At 40.9% G+C, this 18551-nt stretch overlaps 2 long non-coding RNA genes and 3 other non-coding genes across 7 annotated transcripts; all 5 read left to right on the top strand.

Moving 5' to 3' along the window:
- Positions 1 to 7318: 7318 nt before the first annotated feature.
- LOC119844777 lies at positions 7319 to 11477 on the top strand. Of its 3 annotated transcripts, none has more exons than XR_006276233.1 (4): positions 7319 to 7378; positions 8752 to 8777; positions 9498 to 9713; positions 11288 to 11477. It is a non-coding gene; the product is annotated as an uncharacterized LOC119844777 (long non-coding RNA). The 3 variants fall into 3 exon arrangements; XR_006276232.1 differs by lacking the exon at positions 7319 to 7378 and adding an exon at positions 7495 to 7703; XR_006276234.1 differs by lacking the exon at positions 7319 to 7378 and adding an exon at positions 8204 to 8664.
- Positions 8614 to 8684, top strand: LOC119844888. The gene has a single exon (XR_005289433.1). It is a non-coding gene; the product is annotated as a small nucleolar RNA SNORD65 (small nucleolar RNA).
- Positions 9194 to 9269, top strand: LOC119844881. The gene has a single exon (XR_005289427.1). It is a non-coding gene; the product is annotated as a small nucleolar RNA SNORD49 (small nucleolar RNA).
- LOC119844887 lies at positions 11141 to 11213 on the top strand. Its single transcript, XR_005289432.1, has one exon. It is a non-coding gene; the product is annotated as a small nucleolar RNA SNORD65 (small nucleolar RNA).
- A 2469-nt stretch (positions 11478 to 13946) lies between the features above and the next one.
- On the top strand, positions 13947 to 18241 carry LOC119844830. The gene is made up of 4 exons (XR_005289405.2): positions 13947 to 14286; positions 14688 to 14813; positions 16861 to 16956; positions 17651 to 18241. It is a non-coding gene; the product is annotated as an uncharacterized LOC119844830 (long non-coding RNA).
- The last annotated feature ends 310 nt before the right edge of the window (positions 18242 to 18551 follow it).

Here is an 18551-nt window from a genome sequence, read left to right on the forward strand (position 1 = left end):
AAATATAGGATCAGTGTTTCATGTCAATATTTTTGAATGTCCTAATTGTATGGTACATGTGGATGTGCACATGGTTGACGAGTTACATTCACTTCACTTTTCTTACCCTTGTCCCCTTCCTTAGTAGGTAAAAAGGTTAATGAATGTGTAACTGGATTTTTTTTTTAATTGTGGCATTTATTTTGATTGCCCACAACTCCGGGAAAAGGAATAATGTATATCACATTCTGGTAAATAGAACATGTAGCAAAATATTACCTGCCAAGATTTGACAGCCTGCAAAACTGTTTGCATTGTATCTAATTCCTAGGCTCTCTTAGCCCAAAATGTCAGTGTTCCTTCCCCTTCTTCCTTTTTAACATACATTTTCTTCTGTTTTCTAATTTTTTCATACTATATTGAAATAGATTTGGGGTTTTGCAAAAGCAAGGAATCTGCAGTTAACCTCCGTTATCGTGTGTGTGTGTGTGTGTGTGTGTGTGTGTGTGTATAAGAGCAGTATATGAAACTGAAGATAAGCTACAGTGACTAAATACAGCAGGGTGAGCTGGGGCCTGACTGGGTTTCTAGCCTTAACTGTTTCCTTGCTTTTGTGACATTCACCCTTTTTTATATATTTAATGTTGTATATTGTCTGGTAAACATGGCTGCCTAAAAATACTGTTCATGACAAGAGTAAGTGACTGCAATATCACTGTAATGGATTATTTTGATGTGTACTTTCATTAATATATTTCCCCTTATAAAACTTTAAAATAGAACCATATCTAACAATACATCTGACACCTTATCAATATAAGATCCTGATAAAAGTTCCCTTAACTGCTGTGTTTCTGTCAGTAAATTACTTGGGTTGTATTGCTGGTTTGACTCCCATGTCACATCTTACTCTTTCTGGAAGTAGAGATGGTGTAGGCCCCGGACCATGTAAGATGCACTCCTCTGGAGCCCTTGCAGGTTTCTGCCTAGGCAGAGCAACTGGGCCTTTAATCTGCTTTTAGTGTTGCTGATGGGCATGCTGCTGTGTCTTCCTTCTCGGCCAGAAAGTGGCTATGCCTTTCACACATTTCACAGTAGGAGGGCCCAATATCTTTAAATCTTTAGGCCTGAGTCCTCATAGCCCTAATTGTGAGTGTAATGTAAGTGTATTGTTAAAGGGACCATACAAAGGATTCTTCTAGAATTGACCTTGTGCCCATTTTTGCTTCTTTATGAAGTAAAAAGAGGGTTTGAAAGGTATTTGCCAGTATCACATGCGTCGTCTGGTTTGGTTAGAGGACCCTGTCCGTTGTCTCAGATGGGGTGTGTATTGTTTTCTCTCACCTTCATTAAAAGTGGGCAGTGAGTCTTTTTAATAAAGATATCCTTTCCCCAAAATGTTAATTACTCAATGAAATTAAACAGATGTTAACAAAAGACACAGGAAAAAGTATTAAGCAGATTTACTAAAAATCCTTCCCCCCGCCCCCCCATTTTGCTTGGCTTTTTGCACTCTCTTGATTCTTGTTTGGTTGGCATTTCACTAGTTCTCAAGTCATTACTGTGTCTTCTGTGCAAGACAAATTAAATTAGTAATGTAAAAGGCAAGCTGGGGGCGGGGGGGGGGAGGGAATTAAGCCTGCAACATAATGAAGCAAAAAGCACATAACCAAAAAAGGAAAGGAAAAATGGGCACCTTTAAGTGATTAATGTTGATGATAAATGTTCAGATAGTGAATGTGGAGAAATTTGACCTGTGTATGCCATTAGAATAAATGAAGTCTGTTCAAAGTCTCTCAGATTTGGGAATGAATATTCTGGTTTTGCTGTAGGACGTACACCAAGGAAGGGAAATGAGCATTCCTCAATTCTAAGTGAACTGTTATAGAAACACCTTAACACTTTCTTTAGATCATTTCTTATTAAAGGAAAAAAACCTCTTTTAGTGAGTGGTTCAGGTGACTTGCATTCTGTTTCTAAAAGAAATGGACATGTGGCATTTTAGGCCTCAGTTCTCCAAGCTGTCTGCATGGGCAGAACCAGGCCTTAGGACTTTTAAAACCAAGATTTCCTTTCAGGTAAGTACATCCAATAACAGACAAGAGGAAGAAGAGAAGAGCAACAGTACTTCCCCCTCCCCCCCCCATTCAAGGCAAAGAATATAATGTGAAAATATTTAAACCTTTATTTAAGCAGATATTGCTGATGTCTGTTGGCTTGGTCTTCCAAATAAAAACTGCTAGAAATTACATTAACGTCCAATTTTACTGAAATTCTGTTGGGTAGTCATATTAAATCAGTTCCTGAAAAGGACTTATTGTGGTACAGTCAGGACCCTAGCAATTACATAAATTAAGAGAAAAGGATGTGATTATTTTAATATAGAGGCTGTGGGTGTATCAGCCCTTCATTGTCCTCTCTATATGGAGGTGAAAAACAAGTTAATCTGGATTAAACAACCTTTAGCTTTATTTCATGGTCCTGTAATTCAAACTCAAACTGGTCATACGGTGTTTCAGTGCAAACTGGTATTCCCTTATGTCAAGGTTAAAGGAGCCTTACTAGTTTCTGAGGTTTGGGTAAAGGGGTCTTGCAAATGATTTTAAAATATTTGGATTTGTAACCCTTTTTTTCTTTTGTGATGTATTTAAGAGGGCAGGAACTGTCGTCATGTTTTTACAGTGCCTAGTGCAATAAGGTTATACCGGGTTGTGTCTTTTAAGACACTACCCTCAATATAAATGTTTAATAATACTAATTTGGGTTAGATGGTCAATGGTGGACGGTAGGAGGGGAGTTTAAGGTTCCATCAGCTAATGTGTTTTAAAATGCTTACTATTTGTGTTTTGCTGGCATGTAGGAGACTCACGCACACAAGGATCTTGTTTTGCTCTACATTGTACAAATACTTAACAAAAAGACAGTCTGCTCCAAGGGGCCTACTACCTAAATCTTGTTTACGCAGGGATGTTATGGAATAGCTCCCCATGTGGACACTGTTCTGGAATAAAAAAGTCACCTTATGCTGGAATAATTTGTGTGTCCAGAGGGGAATAATGATTCTGGAATAAAATCACTTTTATTCCAGAATAGTGTCCCCATGGACAGCTATTCTAGAATAGCTTTTGCAGAATAAGTTATTCTGCAATAGTTATTTCAGTCAATTTCCCTGTGTAGACAAGCTCTTAGTTAACAATAGATCTGATCAGAAAAATGTAAAATGTTTTGCAAAAAATGTTGAAAAATACTCAATTAGTTTAGTTTTTTTGAAAATTGAAATGATTTTTTTTCATTTTGCTTTGTGAAAAAGTCCACTTTCTTTCCCCCATAAATGGTAGAGAAAGTAGGGGAAACTACTTTTTCATTTTACTTCTTCCCCACAGTCCAAAAAAAAGGGTGGGAGGAGGTGAGTAAAGTTTTTAAAACAAACAAAAAAAAGTGATTGGATTCCCCCCCCCAATTTTGAAACCAAAAAAAATCAAGCTTTTTGTCAATTTTTCATGTAGAAATTTCATTGAAATATGAGGAAATTCAATTAAAATTTTTCCACAAAAAGTTATCACAACCCCATTTTTCAATGAAAAAAATTCAACCCAGCTCATGTTAAAATATATCAATGTACTAAAAATAAACTTTTTGTATTCTAGTCTAGATAAGCTCTTGAGTGAGGCTCATGAGACCTTAATGAATAAAGCAATAGGATTCTCTGTTGAATATGCCTGATACCTTGGTATTGCTACACTTGTCTTTAAATCCAAAGGATGATGGAGCAGTGTACCAGTAAATCAAATCACTACACCTTCATACTGTAAATGAAAATATGGAGAGCTGCTTAATCATCTAATTGATAGAAAAGCAGCCCACTGCCCCGTTAATTCTATTAGTACTACATCATCATTTCAATACTGTAACTGGGACGGGAGCATTGTAACTGTAAGGAATTATAAGGCCAGGCAATTGGGTTGATATGAAAAAGAGTGGGTGGCTGAGGTACCTTCCCGTGGAAGTGGGGTCCTGATGAAAATGTATGTAAATTATTTTCCTATTCTGAAATGACATGTCCACAAAGAATTGTCAGTATCTAAGTAAGAGATGATTCACTGAAGCTGTGTCCTTTTTCTTTGCCAAGTAGAATCTGAAGATTTAGGTCTGCTCTACACAACAGAGTTAGGTTGACGCAAGGCAGTTTACATCAATCTAACTGGAAGTGTCTATGTAAATTTCACTCCAACTGATGTTGTTTCCCTGCTAGGCTGCCTTAATAACTCCACCTATGCAAGCAGCATAGAGTCAAGGTCAATGTAGTTAGGTTGACCCAGCGTCAGTGTAGACACTGTGTTGTTTGTCAACTGTTACTGGCTTTCAGGAGCCATTCCACAATGCCCCACACTGACAGTACAATCAATACAATCGCTCCTGGTGAGGATGTGTATTGCCAACACAAGGAGCAAAGTGTAGGCACCCAAAAGCAGTGTAATTACTCTGGGGGCTGTATGCAGATGTAAGGTTGACTTGTTGCAAGACTTCAGCAGAGGTGTGTGTGAAAAAGTCCTTCAAGCAAAGGGTGAATAAAAACCAACTGGTTCATAGCCTGAATGATTGCAGTGGAGAAAAGTACCCACTGGCAGATTGTAGGATGCCTCAGGTCAGCAGCTGTGTTCTGTACACATCACAGTATGCTGATATTACCTAATAAAACACTGTGCAGAAAATTAGCCCAGAGTGTAGCAGGCTCATCTCAACCTCTGTATGCAATGTGGATGCCAGGCAAGGGGGACAGTGCCACAGTGAGTTATGCATGTCTGGGGGAACCTGCGGGGCATACATTATGGGACTTTAGGTAGGTAAAGGGATAGAAAGTCTTTCATCTGACTGTTGGTTTGAGTACAGTCTAGGTCATAGTGACTGACTTAGTTGTTACAATTTAATGGGTGTTCAATGGTCTTGGTACAGTTCTCAACACAGGGCCCTGTATGTTACAAAAACTCCTGATGCTGGGTTACTCTTGGTTCTAGGAGTCTGACAGAAATGGGTGTAAGGCCATGGGTCATGTAAGTATTCACCTTTTATCAAAGGTGAATTCCAGGAACTGTGTGCCCTGGTACATATTGTTATGAAAAGGATGGTGATTAATTGTCATGGGCTTAATCTGTAGCAAGGATGATAGATAACAGGGAAAACTTTCTACCTAAAAGGGTTGTTAAGATCTGGCATAGGCTTCCAAGGAAATTGGATTTTAAGGACATGTTGAACGTGTACCTGACATTTATGGTCTGGGTTTACTTAGTCCTGCCTCAGTGCAGAGGGCTAGACTTCATGTAATTTTGGGGTCCCTTCCAGCCCTATGTTTCTATGTGATCAATCAGATTTCTATATTTTTAACACTAAAAATAACCACGCCCATCCCTCTATCTTATAGCCCCAGGTTGCCTATACCCTACAAAGTATAAATAGCCCCATGATCCCCTTCTCCCTATAGATAGCCTTAGGCTACTGTGACATTTTCTTGGCATGCAGGATTATAAATCACCTTGGTATCTCCCCTACCCCGACCCTGCCTCAGCAAGAGAAAGATTTGCTGGTTATAAACTGGATGTCTGCTCCCTGTCACTCCAGTCTGTTAGCCACCCCAAACGATGTTCTCAGATGCAGTCAGCCTTTACTTTGCCTTGCAGTTTAACTAGGTCCATCCTGGTTCCCAAGCCACGTAAAAGCATTCCCCTGTAGCGTCCACCTGCTGTCGCTAGCCGCTCACAGAAATTACCAAGTATACTACTTCCAAGGAGAGAGTGTACATGCCTGCTTTCTTGATTCGACCAAAAAGACTCATCCTATGTAACATCACAGCACTGAGACGATTTTATAGTAAAAACAGAATACGTCTTAGCAAAGACCAGAGATTCTCAGATTCAAGTAATAACTGAGTGTGAATAATGGAAACAGTGCTGGTTACAAATAAGACAAAACACAATAATATGCTTATAAGAGACTGAACATAACTTTAGCAGGCTACAAGCCTTGTGTAAAGAAAGTTGCTCAGGGTTACTAGCCTTTCCCCTCCCCACTGGGTTCGAGATTCAACTTTCATGGAGGTAAAAAATGTCCTTTTCGCTCCCTTAGCCATAGACAACTGAATGTTTCTTTTTCCTTCTTCTCACAGACCAGTAAACCTTTGAAATGTTTCCTCTTGACGTGTACACTCAGATAACATTCTCCAGCCTGCTGCTTTCTCGGTTCTTGTTTACCTCAGGTGCAAATGAACCCCTCTTGTATTTGACGTATCCTACTTAATTTATAAAAAGAAAAGGAGGACTTGTGGCACCTTAGAGACTAACAAATTTATTAGAGCATAAGCTTTTGTGAGCTACAGCTCACTTCATCGGATGCTGTAGCTCACGAAAGCTTATGCTCTAATAAATTTGTTAGTCTCTAAGGTGCCACAAGTACTCCTTTTCTTTTTGCGAATACAGACTAACACGGCTGCTACTCTGAAACCTACTTAATTTATGTCCGAGATCTAAGTAGAGCGGAAAATTAACATTCTGGGGTTGGGGGGAAACATTTGTCAGCGCTGCCTGGTTACAGGATTTAAAGATATTTTGATCACACGCACACACCACCTGGAGTGATGCTGGTACATAGTCCCACAAGGGTTAGGATGGGCAGGAAGCTTTCCTTTGAGATCCCCCAGGACAGTCTGGGTAGATCATTCTATGTCAGCACTGTGAGAGGTGTAGTGAGTGTGTCAGGCCTCAAGAGAGTTGCTGACAGAATAGTGAGCTGCCAATGGGCCCCTTGTGCCACAGCTGCCTGAGCTCTGCAACTGTCCACTCTGCAGAGTTAGACCCTCTGTCCCTTTCAAGGGAGGCAGACGAGCTCGTGTTTGCTCCCCCCCGTATCCTTGCGATCGAGATGGTACGTTCCACTAGCGCGGGACGGCCTACAATGAGCCTCCCCTCCCCCATAGGATGGTACATTCCAACCCCTTAAAAGCCGCCGCCCGCCCTCCTCTCGCTCTTTCTTGAAGGTACGTGGCGCGGGAGCGGGCGCGGGGGCAGCGGCGGGAAGGCGGGGCCGGGCCGGGCCCTTCGCGCACTAAGCTGCGGGCCGCGGGGTGCCTGTCTCCTCGCCTGGTGCTCGGCGCGGGGGTTGGGCTCGCGGCAGCCGGGCCTGAGGGGGAGCCCCTGGCTCCAGGCGGGAGGGGGCGACGCTGAGCGGGCTGCGGGGATGGGGCAGCGGTTGGGGGACTGACGGGGCCGCCGTGTGTCTGTCTCGCAGGCTGGGTGACCCGCGTGGCGCCGCGGGGCGGGAAGATGGCGGCGGCTGGCGGCTGCCCGAGCCCGGCCGGGGCCACAGAGGCGGCGCGGCCGGGGCCGGGCGCTTCGCGCGCGCGGCCGCGGTAAGGTGGCGCTCGCGGCTGGGCTCGCGAGGCGCCCTGCCCGGGGGCCTGGCGGGGTCCAGGGGGTTGCGCCCGCCCTGCTTCGCTGTAGGGCTCGGGACCCCCTTTACGGTTTCTAAACGCAGCTCTGGCCTCTACCCCTTTCCCCTTCGGCAGGCCTCAGAGGTGACGGAAACGAAACGATCTCGTCGGCATCAAGAGGAGAACCTGAGCAGGGCGTGGACGGGATGATCAGACTCGGCCAGTTGCGTTTGTGCCCCACGTTGTTTAAAACTTCCTTTGTGAAAGGCACCCGTGCTGGCTACTAAGGGCTGAGACGTTAAGAGTAAGATCTGCGGCGCTCCGCTCCTCCAGTCAGAAATGGGAAGACAAGATTTAATTTCCTTAATAGGTCTCGGGCTAAAAAAGTTTGCTACAGAAAAAGCAGCGTTTCCTCTCCTGTGCCCTAGATGATCAAAAAGGGTGCAACCCTTTTCGTCCTTTGCAACTTCATGCATGTGCTAAAAGAAAAGGAGTACTGGTGGCACCTTAGAGACTAACAAATTTATTAGAGCATAAGCTTTCGTGAGCTACAGCTCACTTCATCGGATGCATTTGGTGGAAAAAACAGAGGAGAGATTTATATACACACACACAGAGAACATGAAACAATGGGTTTATCATACACGCTGTAAGGAGAGTGATCACTTAAGATAAGCCATCACCAGCAGCAGGGGGGGGAAAGGAGGAAAACCTTTCATGGTGACAAGCAGGTAGGCTAATTCCAGCAGTTAACAAGAATATCAGAGGAACAGTGGGGGGTGGGGTGGGAGGGAGAAATACCATGGGGAAATAGTTTTACTTTGTGTAATGACTCATCCATTCCAATTTGTTAGTCTCTAAGGTGCCACCGGTACTCCTTTTCTTTTTGCGAATACAGACTAACACGGCTGCTACTCTGAAATGCATGTGCTAGTGAGTAGACGACAAAACTTCTCAAGCATTGGCCTGTAGCAGTGGTTATAGTTCTGGATTCTGCAGGGCAGTTAAATTCAGAACATGAAGTTGCGGATAACGGATAGCAAGCTGTAATAAGGGAATTACTGAACTTTAGAGACAGTGATTCATGACTGGGCAGTTTTTTTGTTTGGTTGGTTTTTTGGGCAGATAATTGCATGCAAAAATCTAGATTCTTAAAGCTCGTTTTGAAAGCGGTATTTTAATACTCCTATTGAATTGGTCAAATCAAAGGTGCATAATGATGAAATAAAACCGAAAAAGCTGGAATTACCGACAGATTGTTGGTGGTGAGAAGGTTTTTCTGAATAAACCTACAAAATATCCTTTGTATAAAACTGTAATGTTATATAATAATTGATATTTCCTCTTTTTAGGGCAAAATGGTGTCTTGAAGTATAAGGTAAGCTTTATTTTTGCACTAACTTGAATAACCCTTAAGCCAGTGTTGGAATTTTACTTGCCTATTGACAAACTCTAAAATTGAAATGTGGCAGTCCCATTCATCCAGTTCTGGATGTGGGGGGGACAGACTCTGGTTAGGCACTTGGCTAATAGTGCACCATATGGATCTGGACTAATGCAAAAGGAAAAGCTGATAAAGCTTTTTTTGGAGCTGCTCCATGAGGGTTGAAATAGAAGCACCGTGGTAATTTACAGGTGAATACTCCAATCTAATGCTGATCCTTAGATTTGATTAAGTTACTGTTGTGATCAGCTAATGCCTTGCAATTTACTTCTAGTCAAGGGGGAAGTTAGAGCAAAATTTGCAAGTTTTGGGCTTGTGTTAATTGCTTATCTAAACAAACAAAAAGCTGTTGACATGATGATACCCTTGAATAGGAAGTGCCGTCAGATGCGAGAACTGACGATAACCTTCTCAACTTGTCTGAAATACAGCTATATGTATATTGAATTAAAGTTGTCTGGAGGCCTGAATGCTAGAACTTGGCTGTTTGTAATATGCTAAAATGACATTAGTACTAGGAGCCAAAAGACAATCAGGCATGCAGTTTATCGGAAGGCTGGCTCTTCCATGCTTGCTGTTGTCACTCCAGCCTCAATCTACTCAGGGCTTCATGTAATGTCCATTTTTGTTCTCTTGTTTCCATTTACTCTGCAGAATCTGTAGACTTTGATATTTCAGAGGAGTGAGATGCCTACAGGAGAGGTGGAAAGCAGCTCCCTTGACCTGTGGTGGGCCTTGGACCAGGCCTAATCTGGGTGGAAAGGAGAACTTGGGTCATGGCTTGGTGGAAAACTGGAGCCTTCCATTCTTCAGACCCTCTTAATACACAGATTCAAGGTCAAGAGCTGAAATTGGATATTGCATAATTATGTAAGTTGTGACAACCATCCTGTCCCCACTGTACCTGGGCATCCACCACAGAAGGCAGATTTCTCCAGCTCTCTCCCCTTGCACTTGCTTATAGCTTAAAGTGTGCAAGGTGTGTGTCATATTTCACTAGCTTAATAGAAGACATGTAAGAGTTCTGTTCTACATAACAATAGCTTCTAGTGAAATTCAGCTATACAGTTCTCTAACGTATGGCAGCAGTGGACTGGTAATGTAGTCATTCAGGAATCTGGACAGAAAAATTGCCTCTCCCACCATCTGTTGTATTCTAGATCACTTGTCTACAGATACTTTTTTCCCCTTTCCTGCTAAAAATGTGATGGTACTGTAAAGATTGAATTCTGTATATAGTCTGTCACACAATTGTACTGGTAAAACTGTTTACACATGTACATCATTAGAAATCAGAAAATAAAATGAGGTCAGGCAACTCTTAATCACATCCCTGATGAGTTTAGACCCTCAGTTTTGTAACTAATCTGCTTCCCTCTCCTCTGAGTCAACTCTCAATTTTCCCTTCTTGACTAAACTTCTCCCCCATAATGAGTCTTGGTTCACAGAACCAGTGTGTTTAGACATCACTAGCAGCTTCCTCTGCTACCTGTCTTTTATCCTTTTAATGTTGGTTCGGAAACTTGTGTTACAGCATTTTTTTTCCAAAAAATATCAGGGAAGTTAAATGAGATTCCTTCAGTAAAGAAAGTACAGCGCTAGAAAGTCTTTTTGGGTGAGTTTGAATACAAATTTTTACAATATTTTTGCTTTCTACCACCAACTCTGTAAAACTTTTTTCATGAGTAATGTACCCGAATGTATGGATGCTAGATATCTAAACTGTATTAAATTCATTCACCTAAATTTTAACGTTAGCTTTAATATCTTGCATGTTGTGTTCATAAACTTTAAATGAGAAATTGTCAGCTACACTTTCTATTCAATTTAGATTCTAGGGGGCATAGTTGATTAGCAGACTCAGTGTGATACCACCTTCTCTAAAAACATACTGATGCAGTGCTAGGTTAAAAACTTAAGTGGCTAAAAAAGTTAACCACTGATGTGCTTGATGATGTACAAGAGAGAGTTGTCCCTGCATCATCATAATCATTGAAATCTTATCAAGTGCAAATAAGTGAATAATACTGAGGCATTGGTGAACTGGAGGTGAAAGCCCATGTGGTTAAGTGTGTGTTTTTAAAAAAAAAAAAAAAAGCCCAAAAATGGCTGAGAATTTATATTAAATGGCAAGACATCAAATCCCAATGGTGATTGAACCTGATGATACTCTAAACAAAAAAGCTTAGAGCCATGTTTGTAACATTTTTTATCACTTCAAACGTTCTAGGTTTCAGTGAGAATCCTGGAATTTTGTATAGATATTTACAAATGTGTACCATTCAGTACAAGATATCAAATGATGAAATTCACCAAAAATGGCTGGAATTACCGGCAGATTGACTAGTGGTGAGCAAAGGTTTTCTGAAGACATCTTGTATACTAACGAATTGGTTGGGTAGAAGTTCACATTGCACTATAACTTATTTGTCATTGTATTGCAGGTGTCCGTATCGCAGACTAACAGGCTTGCAATAGAAGAACATCCAAATGAGCCTGAGAATTAGTAACTGGTTTTTGGTGGCTGCTTTTTTTTTTTTTTTTGAGCACTACCAAATGTGTCTGCTCACTCTTTTTTATAAGTAAGAGATGCATACTGTTAAGTGCACAAATTAAAATGTTCAAATCATTGTACTCTTGGTCTTTATTTCAAATAACATAATCGAAACTCATTGTTTAGAATAGAAAGTATCCCTTTATATACTTTAAAATACAGCATTGTTTACACAAACAGATTCTATCTTTTACTTCATTGCTTGGAAAAAAAAAAACCTGTACTAAACATATATGGCAGGGGTTCTCAAAGTGGGTGTTGGGATGCCTTGGGGTTGTGAGGTGGTTATTACATGGGGAGAGAGGGGGTCATGATCTGTCACCTCCGCCCCAAACTCTGCTTCGCCTCCAGCATTTACAATGGTGTTAAATTTAAAAACCCTTTTTAATATATTTATAAAAGCAGTTGCACTCAGATTTGGTATGTGAAAGGGGTCACCAGTACAGAAGTTTGAGAATCACTGATCTAAGGTAATACCAATAAACTTTGTAACTAGAACATACTGGGTTTTCGACTCTTTTTGCTTAGTTTAAACACAATTACCTTTTTTTAAAACACTACTTGTAGCTGGACTTTTTCCTTTAAAGAGTGCTCAGCCTTTAAGCTAAAGTAGCGTTAGTGAAACATTCCTCAAATATAGTCCAGGGAGTTGGGAAGGGGACACTTCACTTGTTTTCAGTTACAGAATCTGAATTATCTATTCATGTGATGTAATCTAACTTTAAAGGAGAGAATATCTTGTTGACCCAGCTTCTGTTGGAGAAAGGCAGGCAGTTGTGAAGAGCTCTGTAAGCTTGAAAATTTGTCTCCCAACAGAAGCTGGTCCAATTAGGGATGTTGCCTCACTTGCCTCTTTAACAGCCACAACTGCAACACTGCATATGACTTTAAATGACTGATTCCTCCTGCAATAACCCTTTAGTTAGAGCAAGTATGCTTTAAAATGTGCTGCTGGCACAGCAGTCTCTTCATACCTAGCTGCTGCCCTTCATTTTTTTTTTACAGACTTGTTTACAATTTACTGGTTTCTTTAAATATTTAAAAGGAAATCTTCCTATGTTGTGTAGATATGTATCTCAATCTTTGAGGTGGGCAGCTCATTGAATGATTTTTGGATTGCTCAATCATTCAAAACACCAGGTGCTTAAAAAGGTTTTGTAGACAGGTGTAAAAGTTTGAGTTCCAATAGAACTTTAAAGCAAGTAATTCCACAGCAAACAAAATTGAAAGAAGGGTTTCTGTATCACCACCCTCTTTGGCCTTAAACTGCAGCGTCTCTGGAAAAAATGACGGGTTTCAGAGTAGCAGCCGTGTTAGTCTGTATTCGCAAAAAGAAAAGGAGGACTTGAGGCACCTTAGAGACCAACAAATTTATTTGAACATAAGCTTTCGTGAGCTACAGCTCACTTTATCGGATGCATTCAGTAGAAAATACAGTGGGGAGATTTACGTGCACGCACGCGCACACACACATACATACAACATGAAACAATGGGTATTACCATACACACTGTAAGGAGAGTGATCACTTAAGAGTTGGATAGATTAACAATATTGCTGGGTGGGTTAAGGGAACCACCGTTGTGGCCCCTTGTGGTATAAACTCACAAAAGCTTATGCTCAAATTTGTTAGTCTCTAAGGTGCCACAAGTCCTCCTTTTCTTTTTGCGAATACAGACTAACGCGGCTGTTACTCTGAAACCTGGCATTATGCAAGGCACTGAATTTAGCTGTATGGAGTGGAAATCTATCAACTTCATGAAAAAACTTGTTCAGATACAGACATCTTCCTTGCCAAATGCAAACAGATGGCCATCATACCAAAAGGACTGGAGGTAAAAAATCAAAAACTAGACAAGCCATTTACAACACACACTTTGCTTCTCTACAAAAGAAAAAGGACACTAAACTACTGTATGCTACAAGGGGCCCCAACAGTGGTTCCCTTAACCTACCCAGCAATATTGTTAATCTATCCAACCCTTAGGTAATCACTCTCCTTAGTGTGTATGGTAATACACAGTGTTTCATGTTCTCTGTGTCTATAAATCTCCCCACTGTATTTTCCACTGAATGCATCCAATGAAGTGAGTTGTAGCTCACAAAAGCTTATGCTCAAGTAAATTCGTTAGTCTCTAAGCTGCCACAAGCCTTCCTTTTCTTTTTGGAAAAAAATAGATGCTGAAGATCTATACGCAGTAGGATTTGCAGATGTAGCAGGGGCAGGGTAGCATTCCAGTCAGAATTGTGCTTATTGCAGACAAATACTAATTTCAAACAACTGGTTAACAAATTTTAAAAGTTATAAAGGAAATGCCTCCAAGATGTGAGGCTTGTGAAAAAGCATGCTTGGGTGTAATGAAAATGACATAGGAAGAAGCCACATCTCTTCACCTGTTAAGGAGACTGTTTTGTAGTGAGATGTGCACAGCACTTGGAATCCAGGGGGCTGAGCTGTAACATTTAGCCACTCTTTGTAGGGTAAGGCAACATTTCAGGTTTAATATTTGACATCAAAGATCCTTTCCTATAAGTCTGAAGTACCGGTTTCCTCCTTTTGTCCAATAGTTGTCAATGTCTATGTGTTACAGGTTTTTATAAGCAAATAGCTTATAGTTGTATTTTTTACTATCTCAGTTCATTTATGGGGTTTGGAATGAAAGGGCTCATAAGCTTAAATTTCAGCTATAACTGTTCTGCCTGTTTAGGAACTTGGAGCCAGACAGGCCTGCTCATTAATGAGATGCAGCTGAGGGGGCAGGGGCAGGTGTTCCCTATAAGGAGTCAGGCTGTCATTAAGGAAGGAGAAGCAAGAGTTATATGGAAGGGGAAACTAGGAATTTGCTGTGGAAAAAGGGACCTTGTGGGAGATAGTACTCAGCTAAAACTGTAAGTACCCTACAGAGCCCAGGAACACCAAGCATGCAGAAGGGGTGCCTAGGAAAGGGGCTGAATTTAAGTTTGTTTACTAAAGACATGGTGAGACCATTGTTGAAGGTCAGCATGATGGTAGTAGAAGATTCCCTGTTTATGATTCCTAGTCTGTTGGATCATAAAGACTATGAGGACTTTATCTTTGGGTTTGGAAGACTTAAGTGGGTCTTAATAGCCTAAACCCATGTTACCAAAATGCAGAATCTGTGATGTTCCCTGCTCAAGAGCCTGAGGGAGAAACTGAGGCAGAGCACTGCAGTACCAGATCTTGCTCTAAGGAGCTGATATGTGATGGTGTCATGTTCTGTCAGCAAACTGGTCAGTGATGCTACTAACTGAAAGACAATCTACTTCAGGCCACCTGTTCTAGCTCTGACTGAGATGGATACAACTGCCTAGATAGAAAATGGGTAACATTCACTTCCAGTCAGTGGAGAACCTAGAAGAGGCTCCGTCCAACTTACCCATGTTCTTTATCATTGGTAAGTATTTATATTACACTAATTCAGTTCTGTGTGACCATAACTAATCCCTGCCCTGGACTGCAAACTAAAATGCAAAAAGTGAAGGGGTAGCACCTGTGGATTTAGTATAAAAGTGAACCAGTATGATGAATTGGCACAACTTTTGTTCGTTTTGACTTTGTTACAACCCCTTGTGTAGGGAAAGTAAAGAGGGTATCTGAGTGTGAGATCAACTTTGCTACAGCTAAAAAGCCAGGTTTTAGTAATAGAGAAACTTCATGTCCACTATCAGAGCGGTAGCCATGTTAGTCTATATCCACAAAAACAATGAGGAGTCTGGTGGCACTCATGTCTGCTATTTGATATGCTACCACACCAGTATCTGGTTTTACTGTATAAAGGTGGAGTATCAAAGATTACTTCATTATAATCTCTTGGTTTTTAACAGGTTTGCTGAGGCTTTGGAACTAGCCACTTAACACCACTGAAAAATTACTGAAGAAGTTTGCCCACTTGGTGTCACTATGGGAGAGATTTTTAAATTTTAGTTTGCTTTTGCTAATATTGGCCTCCTGTAGTACTGATTTTTTTTTATCAAAAAAAAATTGTTAAAGATACTTTGCAAGAAGTTGTTTCTAGCAATATAGAAACCAAGCTGCCTGTAGATATATTCAGCTAACTTCAGGAAATGCTCATCTATTCATAGACTAGAGACTCCAGCTGGTAGAGGCAGAAGCAGTCACAGCAGGATGCCCTCTGGGGAAGGGAGAAAACTGGACCTAGCCAGAGCTACCCTCCCTCTAGCATCCCCTGGACCCAGAACTGTTCAGGGGAAACCCCCAAACTCCGAAGGCACTGGAACCTGGGTGGTTCCCAAAATCAACATGGGGCAGGGATGAAAACTGTAGAGGAGCCAGTCACAGACACTAGCTGGTGGTGCCAGAAATGGCCAAATCAAGGACTGCTGCACTGAGGGGACAGAGGTAAAATGAAGCCTAGCTGGGGCCACTCCTCTTCCTTCCCTGTGGGCTTAGGAGAAAACTGCAGAAAGAAGCCAGCCAGAGTCTGCCACTACCGGCTAGAGAAACAGCCAAAGCACAGAGCTCTGGACATTCAGAACTTTCTGCAGTTCTGACTGGCCTTTCTCTGCTCTGTGCTGTGTGCTCTAACCTTCTCCCTTCCTCCCAATCTCTTCTCTTCATCTTCACTCCACCCTTGCCCTCTCTTCCCCTTTCCTTACATATAGCTGATCTCCCTGCCTCCTAACTAATAAAACCCATTTAGGGAAAAAAAAAATTAGAACTAACCTGCCATTTGCTGCCATCACACGGTTCACTCTGCTGTTCTGTTCTATCCCTTTCCCCATCCCCCTGGGTTTTGTCTATTTAGGTTGTAAGTTCTTTGGGACAGGGCTATCTACTAGTCTGTTTGTACAGCACCTAGCACCATGGCACCCCACTCTTGGTTAGTCCTTATGCACTACTATAAAAAACACGATTAATAATAACAGCATGGGGTCACTGCCTGTGAAAGGACTTCAAACTACATGCAGCACTCCATTTCAGTGGTGCTGTCGCAGCCCCTACCTTGAAGTAGTATTAACAAACACCAAATATACAGTTTCTATGATTTCTAACATCAGCACCCCCTCATAAAAATAGTTCCAGCAGCCCTGACTCCCTTCACCTATCTTTGAAAAGGGGATACTGCCGGCCTGTAAAATGACAACACTTGTCTACTTTGTTGTGGTGTACAATTTTTGTAAAAGAATTATTTTTGGTGGTAGTGCCTATAGGCCCTAACAAAGATCAAGGCCTCCTGCTAGGCACTGTATAACACAGAGTAAGAGTCCCTACCCTAAAAAGCTTGTACTCTATTTTAAATAGACAAGTAGGAGAGGAAAGAAGATGTAAACATGAAGTGCCTTTTGTCAGAACACTTACAACCCCAAATCATACCTAGAAAATCAAAATGGGCTGAGATGCAGATAAAGTTGTTGCTTGAGAGAATTTTATAACAATACAATCTTCATCTGATCACTTCCATGATTTGTTTTGCTGCAAAGGAGGTGGATCTGTAGGAGTGATTTGAATGACAACCACTTGGACCAGGAAATGAAGGAAATCCATATTCGAAAGAAACTACTGAGGCCATCTGGGAGGTAGGTTGTAATTACCTAAACAACCAGTTTTTGTATAGCATGAGGAATAGTTAATCTTTTTTGTTTTTTTTTCTAACCCTTGTTCAGCCAAAAATTTTATCTGAATCATGAGTTTCTCGTGCATCACAAGCTAATTGGCCCCCTACCTCTCACGTTAACCTGTTTTTGCTAAATGTTTTTCATGTCCCTAAAACATTGTAGTTGTACTTGGTCATTTAAATGAATTTTTTACTTAGATCTTTGTTATCCCATTTATTTTCTCAAATGGATAGAATAAGACTCCAATGTTGTTAAAGCTTCCGTCCATACTCGCATAATTAAAGTTCACCACCTACCTAAATCTTTGCAGGATTGGGGCTTACATTTTTAAATCTTGTTTATAATCCAGCGAGGGTATAGAATATAGCTTGTTGTTTGTTGTAGCTTACAGAAACATACTGACTTTTTTCAAAATATTCATATCTGTGCTTCCTGGGTTCACATACAATATTGATACATTTCTTCAGCACAAAGTGAAACTATATTCTTGCTGGTAAAAAAAAAAAAGAAATAGCATAGCTATGCAATAGTTACCCAAAACATTTTGTTTAACAAGAACATAGAGCATTACATATCGCAGTAAGTTTCTGACCTGTTTAGTGGAGCATGCAAACTGCACGTTGTTACTAATTAGAGTCTTCTTTTTTGAATGCAGGAGCAGAGCGCTATGAAACACTGATGGTTCAAACACTGTTTAATTAAAATCCTTAATAGAATCACAGTCTGTTCTGCTGTGTTGTGAAATGCAAATGTAATCAAAAGCACTTTTTGTATTACAACAAATGTGAGGCAGGTTTTTTTCTTGATATGGTTTTAGTATATTGTAAACTTGTTCAGAGTTTTTGTTGAGACAAAACAAAATACATTTCTCAGATGTGTTATACAGAAAAAGTTTATTTTAAAGGTTTAAAAACATCATCTGGAAAGAGTGCAAATTTGGGCTGCAAGGGAATCTGACCTCTGATTAAATAAGACTACAAACGCCGCTGATGTTAATAGCCATTATATACTCTCTCAGACCTTGGGTAGACTGAAGCAACTCGACAAATGTTTGCTTGATGATTTAGCTTGCTGGGGTTTTTATTTTTATTTAGTGTGGATAAATTAGCTGCAGTCTATGTGGCTAGTGTTTTGTTTAAAGCCTTTGTTTTTATTAACATGGGGCTCTCTTCTAATATATGTTTATTGAGCTTGCGAATTGGAAGTGCTCCTGCTGAATAAAGTATAAGGTGTTGATTTGTCAACATTCAGAAGACACTTTATTAGCTGGAATTTGGTTGAAGTTGTAAGACAATGGTATCCAACATAAATAGCTTTTTTAGATTAACTATCTTCACCATTAATGACCTTCAATTTATTGGTGGTTTGTTGAGTTTCTCCTCCCTTGGTGTTCACACCTCACGACAAGAGGGCCTCATTCTCCCTGATTGAACTAACCTTGTTATCCCTAGCCTGATTCTTGCTTGCATATTTATACCTGCCTCTGGAAATTTCCACTACATGCATCTGATGAAGTGGGTATTCACGCACAAAAGCTTATGCTCCAATATGTCTGT

This window comes from Dermochelys coriacea, chromosome 17 (genome assembly GCF_009764565.3).
Source record: "Dermochelys coriacea isolate rDerCor1 chromosome 17, rDerCor1.pri.v4, whole genome shotgun sequence".
Classification (NCBI taxonomy): Eukaryota; Metazoa; Chordata; order Testudines; family Dermochelyidae; genus Dermochelys; species Dermochelys coriacea.